This window comes from Bison bison, unplaced genomic scaffold (assembly GCF_000754665.1).
Source record: "Bison bison bison isolate TAMUID 2011002044 unplaced genomic scaffold, Bison_UMD1.0 scf7180017864343, whole genome shotgun sequence".
Lineage (NCBI taxonomy): Eukaryota > Metazoa > Chordata > Mammalia > Artiodactyla > Bovidae > Bison > Bison bison.
The window spans coordinates 1,740,529-1,747,467 of record NW_011494915.1 but is presented as its reverse complement, the minus strand read 5'-3'; positions in this window follow the sequence as shown (position 1 = coordinate 1,747,467).

Sequence of the window (6,939 nt, the reverse complement as noted above, 5' to 3'; positions counted from 1 at the left end):
TTGAGAATCTACTATGTGTCTATTCAACACTTTTCTGGGTGCCCTGAGATTTATTTGCTTTCCCATTGTCCTAAAAATGTTTAATTATTTTCCATATTTAAATATTCAGATATTCAGAAATAGGGAGATTTCACTGAACCAATAGAGGAGATGGAGCTGCTGGACATTTCCACATGGTGACAGTCAGGTACAGCTGAGTAACAGGGTCCCTTTCCACTGGGAAAGAAAGGTCTTTCTACCTGGCTATGTCTTCATCACTTTCAACCTTTTAATACACACCTACATCTCTTCATGTAGCTGAACAGTGTCAACCTGTAGATACCGGGGCTGTGACCTCCTACCTGAGCCAGTTACATAATTTATAACCTGCACATTCCTTCTCATATCTGCAACTAAGTGGCGAATACCTACATGAAAGCAAGATTTCTGTCATCATCTGTATCAGAGGTCTACCAACCATAACTTGTACACCAAATCTAGCCTGTTGCTTGCTTTTGTAAATGATTTTGTAAATAAATTATATAGGGATATTTATGCATTGTCTATTCCTCCTTTCATGTTCTGATGGCAGAAATCAATAACTGCCTGCAAAGTCTAACATAATTATTTTATGGTTCGTTATGGAAAAAATTTTCTTGACCCATGATCTAGGTATTTGATGTAAAAAATGCCTATATCTAGTTATCTGTTAAAACCTGGTTGATTCCATTTTTAGCTTTTCCTTCAGGTATTTCACGTTTGTTGTGGCACCTGCTTTTTCCCATGTAGCCTGTTAAGCAACTCTGAGGTCACTGGTAGGAGACAGTAGTTTGATCCTCTCATCTGTATGGGAGAAAATATTTGCAAATGAAGCAAATGATATGGGATTAAGCTCCAAAATATACAAACAGCTTATGCAGCTCAATATTAAAACAAAAACAAACACCCAATCAAAAAATGGGCAGAAGATCTAAATAGGCATTTCTTCAAAGAAGACAGATAGCTAAAAAGCACATGAAAAGATGCTTAACAGCACTAATTATTAGAGAAATGCCAATCAAAACTGAAATGAGGTGTCATCTCACATCAGTCAGAATGGCCATCATCCAAAAACCTACAAACAATAAATGCTGGAAAGGGTGTGGAGAAAAGGGAACCCTCTTACACTGTTCATCAGAATATAATCTAGTACAGCCACTGTGGAGAACAGTATGGAAGTTCCTTTAAAAAAACTAAAACTAGAGCTACGATACGATCTGTCAATTCTACTCTTGGGCACATATCCTGAGAAAACTGTAATTTGAAAAGATACATGCACCCCAGTGTTCACCGAGGCACTATTTACAATAGCCGGGACGTGGAAGCAAGCTAAAAGTTCATCAACAGAGGAATAAAGAAATATCTATTCCTTTATATACATACATACATACACACACACACACATATACATGCACACACACAATGGAATATGACTCAGCCATAAAAAAAGAACGAAATAGTGGCATTTGCAGCAAGATGGACGGATCTAGATATTGTCATACTAACTGCAGTCAGACAGAAAAAGTCAAATATCATGCATCACTTACATGTGAAATCTAAAAAAAAGGTACAATTGAATATATCTACAAAACAGAAATAAGAGTTACAGATGTAAAAAACTTATGGTTAGCAGGGCATAAGGTGAGGGGAGGGATAAATTGGAAGATTGGGATTGACATACACAAACTGCTGTATGTAAAATAGATAACTAATAAGGATATACTGTATAGCACAGGGAACTCTACTCAGTACTCTGTAGTGACCTATATGGGAAAGGAATCTAAAAAAGAGTGGATACATATATACGTATAACTCGCTGATTCACTTTGCTACTTGCCTGAAACTAATACAACGTTGTAAATCAACCATACTTTAATAAAAATTAAACAAACAAAAATGTCAGCACTGGCTGATATCTTGATTTTGGCCTTATGAGGCTTTAAGCAGAGAGCTCAGCCATGTTGTACCTGTACTTCTAACCCATAGAAGTTGACATAATAAATGTATGCTGCTTTGAGCAAAAAAGACCAAACAACTCAAAAAGAGATAGCTTCAATCATAGGCAATGAATGTGGAGAGATGTTACTAGCATCTGTTGTTATTTTTTTCCTGAAATACCTTTGCCCTCCTACTAATTTGTCACAGCTATTTTTTTTCCAGCCAATTTTTCTTTTAAAGAATCATTAAGAGAAACATTTGATTTCATTTTATTATGTAAACGTTACTTTGCCAGAGAACAAAATCATTGCTTGACTTTACAGCAAATTCCCACTTACTCCCAACCTCATCGAACCATACTGTGGAACATGAACTGTGATGGAGGAAAACAGGTAATGGTTGAAGAGCATCAGACCATTTCAAACACTAGGATTGCAGCTCATCTGCTTGAAACACGGTTAAGATATTATGCTTATTTTATGTCTCTGGTCAGCAGGAAAAAGATCCAGTTTATTGGGTTAGAGCAAAACGCTTGATAGTGTTAAGATACCTATCACGGGGCTTAATCCTCTTCCAGGAAAAACTAGTCTGACCTGAAACAATTTTTTTCTTTAAAGGGTCTTCTTTTAATTCCATCTTCTCCCTACTTCTGCTCAACTAAAAAGGGTTTGTGAAAATACAATTTGCTCTCTATAAAGTGCTTACTCTGCAACACATTCTCAATCTTCCTCCATCCTAGGGAATGGGCTTTTTGATGAACTTCATGGACGGTGGTTCTCATCAAGAGAAAATATAACAGGCTATAATCCACTGTGTTGGTTCACACCAACTCCATCACTCTGATTAGTTTAAAGCAAATCACATCTATAATCAATTGTCATGGATGGGACTTATTTGAATCTTGACTCAAGACTTTACTGAAAAATTGTAAGACAATCAGAAGAGCACAAATATCGCTGCCTTGTTCTTTGATATTAATGACATCATTGTTGATTAGTTTTGATAATCATATTGTGACTTTAAACAAATTATCTTTAAAAAAATTCCTTGTTGTATATAGTCTGACATATTTACAGATGAAATGGTATGATATGCTTCAAAATAATCTAGGGTGGGGGCAGTTGGTGATGATGTGGACAAAACAAGAGGGGCTGTGTACTGGTATTTATCAAAGCTGCCTGGTGGGTAAACAGGTTCATTATATTATTTGATCTTCTTTTGCTTATGCTTGAAACTTTCTGTAATAAAAAAAAATTAAAAAAGGAAAAGAGCCCCAGCATGGAACAAAATGAAGCCAGCAATCCTCAAGTATGTTCAGGGGCTTTGACCTTAGAGTTGGCAGTTTGAAGAGCTCACAGGGCAGGGCAAGGTCTCTAAAGATTCACTTTTTAATCAAATGTTTAATTTAGGTTTACAGCTATCAAATCCAAAACCTATAGGACTCCAAAGCCCCCTCTGTAAAATCCGTATGTCTCACATACACATACCTCTCAGATGTCATTGAAATCTGATAAACGTCTCAGAAATTATAAAACCAACATAATGACCACCATTTTCTTATAAATTAAAAGCATCTCCCCAGTAGGCTTTGAGCCTATCTTGAGTTTCTCTAAGAGTGTTTCTGATCTGACCCAAATCTTTATTCTTTGTTCAAGCTGATTTCTTATTCTTTTTAGAAATCAGCTTTAACAAATTTGAAATGCTGAGTGATCAGTTTGAAAACTAGATTCCAGTTTATTCAATGAGATAATGAACTGTATGCTCAGATTATAATATTTGACCAAAAGAGTTTTTTTATTTCCAGTTGTAGAAGTTGCAGTGCTTATGTTAGGAGGCCAAATGTAACAATTGCTGAAAAATACCAGACATGTCACTAATTATACTATGAACTTGAAAAATCCACTATTGTATTTAGGAAGAGAATTTTTTTTTTTTTAAAGTAAAATGCCTTCTTTTCTCCTCTCTGGGACTAGAGCCAATGTTTAAAGCCAGATAACTATTTCATTAAAATCCCATCCCATGAGTGGCAATGGTTCAAAGAAGACTGTAGAAAGCATTCTCACAGTGATTTCAGTCCATGGCCAGCAGTCTGGGATATTACTTTTGAGAAAGTCTGGGTTGCATCGCCCAGCCCTTCTAACCTACTCTGGGGTGTATTTTATTTTGAAAAAGATTGCAAATAAAAATGAAGTATTTTGAGAATTTTAGACTCTCCTTGAAACTGTTAAAAGATCTCCTTGTGTGTACCAACACGTGATTTGGGAATTACTTAGATCCTGATTTTAAGCCTTCGGCACTTGGTAGGGGCCAATTCATGAAATGAAAACCTGAAAAAATTCTTTGCTCTGTGTGTGTGTGTGTGTGTGTGTGTGTGTGTGTGTGTGTGTGTGTTTGACACCAGCAGCCTCTGGTGCTTCAACTCTGCCAACAGCTATTCAGATTCATATTTGAAACCACGGTCTGTGCCTGGAGGGTCTCTTAACTGCTGTTTTAAATGCAAAATCAAGTAAGAATAAAAAATATCTTTGAGGAACAGAAAAACTTCCTAAATAGCTGGGAAGCCTTTTTTTTTTTAAACCCTCTACCTCAAACCACCATTGAACTACAAAGTTGCTGAGTTCCTTCTTGATGATGAGTTGAGAAACACATCATCATTGAACTGTAAGGGCTGTTGCAAATTCTGAGAAATACCACACATCCTAATAGTATTAATTTAGGAAAAACAAACAAACAAACAGAATCCTGCAATTTATTTAATGGATCACTGGGCAAGAGTATATTCTGCATGGCTGTTTTACAAATCACATGCAATGGGAAGGAGACGCAGGTGAAATCACCAACAAATACAGCTTCAGTAGTCCTTGAAGTAGTCTCTAAGTGATGGTGGGTGTGTGCAGAGTCACTTCAGTCATGTCCGATTCTTTGTTACCCTATGAACTATAGCCCGCCAGGCTCCTCTATCCACGGGGTTCTTCGGGCAAGAATACTGGAGTGGGTTGCCATATCCTCCTCCAGGGGATCTTCCCAACCCAGGGATCGAACCTGGGTGTCTTACATCTCCTGCCTTGGCAGGCGGGTTCTTTACCACTAGGGCCACCTGGGAAGCCCTAAGTAATGGTAAGTGGTGACTAACTGTCAGTTTGGAAATCGAGAAAGTCATGGTGCAAAATATTTATATGGTTCGATTATTTTTGCATTTGATTATTTTTGGTTTGATTATTGTTACAACTGCAGCTCTCAACAAGGGCAGTATCTTATCCTCAAGGATCATGTGGGCATGTGTGCAGTGATTTCTTGGCTGTTACAGTGGTTGTGGGCTGCTATTACTGTGTGGTGGGCAAGGAGGAGAAAGGATGTACGCCCTGAAGTGCATGAAATACTCCTGCTCAAGGGAGAATTACTGTCCTATTGACTTAATAATGTCACACTGAAGATTAATGTACGTAAGAAAATCCATTTATGATGTTTTGAGCCCAGAACTGAGCTCAGATACAAAAAATAATATCTTTGTATTTTTTTCCCTTAAAAAAATTGAGGCATAATTAGCATTTCATACAATTCACCACTTTAAAACTGTTTACATGTCAATGGTTTTTAGTTGTGCAACCATCACCAATATCTAATTTCAGACTGTTTTCATCTGCCTCAAACAACCAGTTAGCAGTCACTTTCCCATTCCCCCTTCTATCCCCTGGAAATGAATCTACTTCTGTAAGCAGCTCCTTGGTCCCTTTTTCTGTTTGCTCATCCTTGTTTTGCTTAGACCTTAAACATAAAGATGAGTTCATTAGGCAACATTTAACTCTGCTCCCGATTTCTGCCTGGATTAAAAGGAATAAGAATGAAGAATTAAGTAGTTAAAGAATGACTGACTCTCTACCCCTAGGTTCCCCTTAGTAAATCTGCAGGTAGACTCTGCGGGCACAGGTGGACGGCAAGAGAACATTCAATTACAGGTGGACCATGTGAGCAAGACAGCATCCAAGTAAGACTGGGGTAAGTCAACAGGCCTGCGTGCAATGGAAAAATGATGAAGACTCTGACTTCCTGCTTAATAATTAACTGTTTCCCCCTTTTCCCTTTAAAAATCGTCACTAGAGTTGGGCAGTATCTTCAGAGTTGCTGGATTTTTCTGAACGTAGCATGTTTCTTCTCTACTGAAGCTTGCTTCTCAATTTACTGTCTGTTGAGTGGTGAGCAGCCAAATATGTGTTCAGTTACACTTTTTGTGTCTATGTGCATGCTCTGTTGTGTCCGGCTCTTTGTGACCACCAGAGCTCCTCTGTCCATGTAATTTTCCAGGCAAGAATACTGTCAATGTATGGCAAAACCACTACAATATTGTAAAGTAATTAGCCTCCAATTAAAATAAATAAATTAATAAAAAGAAAAGACCCTGATGCTGGGAAAGACTCAAGGCGGGAAAAGAAGGGGACAACAGAGGATGAGATGGCTGGATGGCATCACTGACTCCATGGACATAAGTTTGAGTAAACTCTGGGAGTTGGTGATGGACACAGAGGCCTGGCATGCTGCAATCCATGGGGTCACAAAGAGTCAGACATGACTGAGTGACTGAACTGAACTGATGTGGAATCTAGAAAAATGGCACAGACGAATCTATTTGCAAAGCAGAAACAGAGACACAGACATACAGAACAAATATATGGACATCAAGGGATAAGGAGGGGATAAACTGGGAGATTGGGACTGACATATATACACTACTGTGTTTAAGGTAGGTAAGGTAGGTAACTAATGAGAACCTGCTGCATAGCACAGGGGGAAGAAATAAGGCATAATGTGTAGGACATATATTAAGCTAACCTTAAAAATTCATTCTGGTCCCATCACTTCATGGGAAATACATGGGGAAACAGTGTCAGACTTTATTTGGGGGGACTCCAAAATCATGGCAGATGGTGACTGCAGCCATGAAATTAAAAGATGCTTACTCCTTGGAAGGAAAGCTATGACCAACCT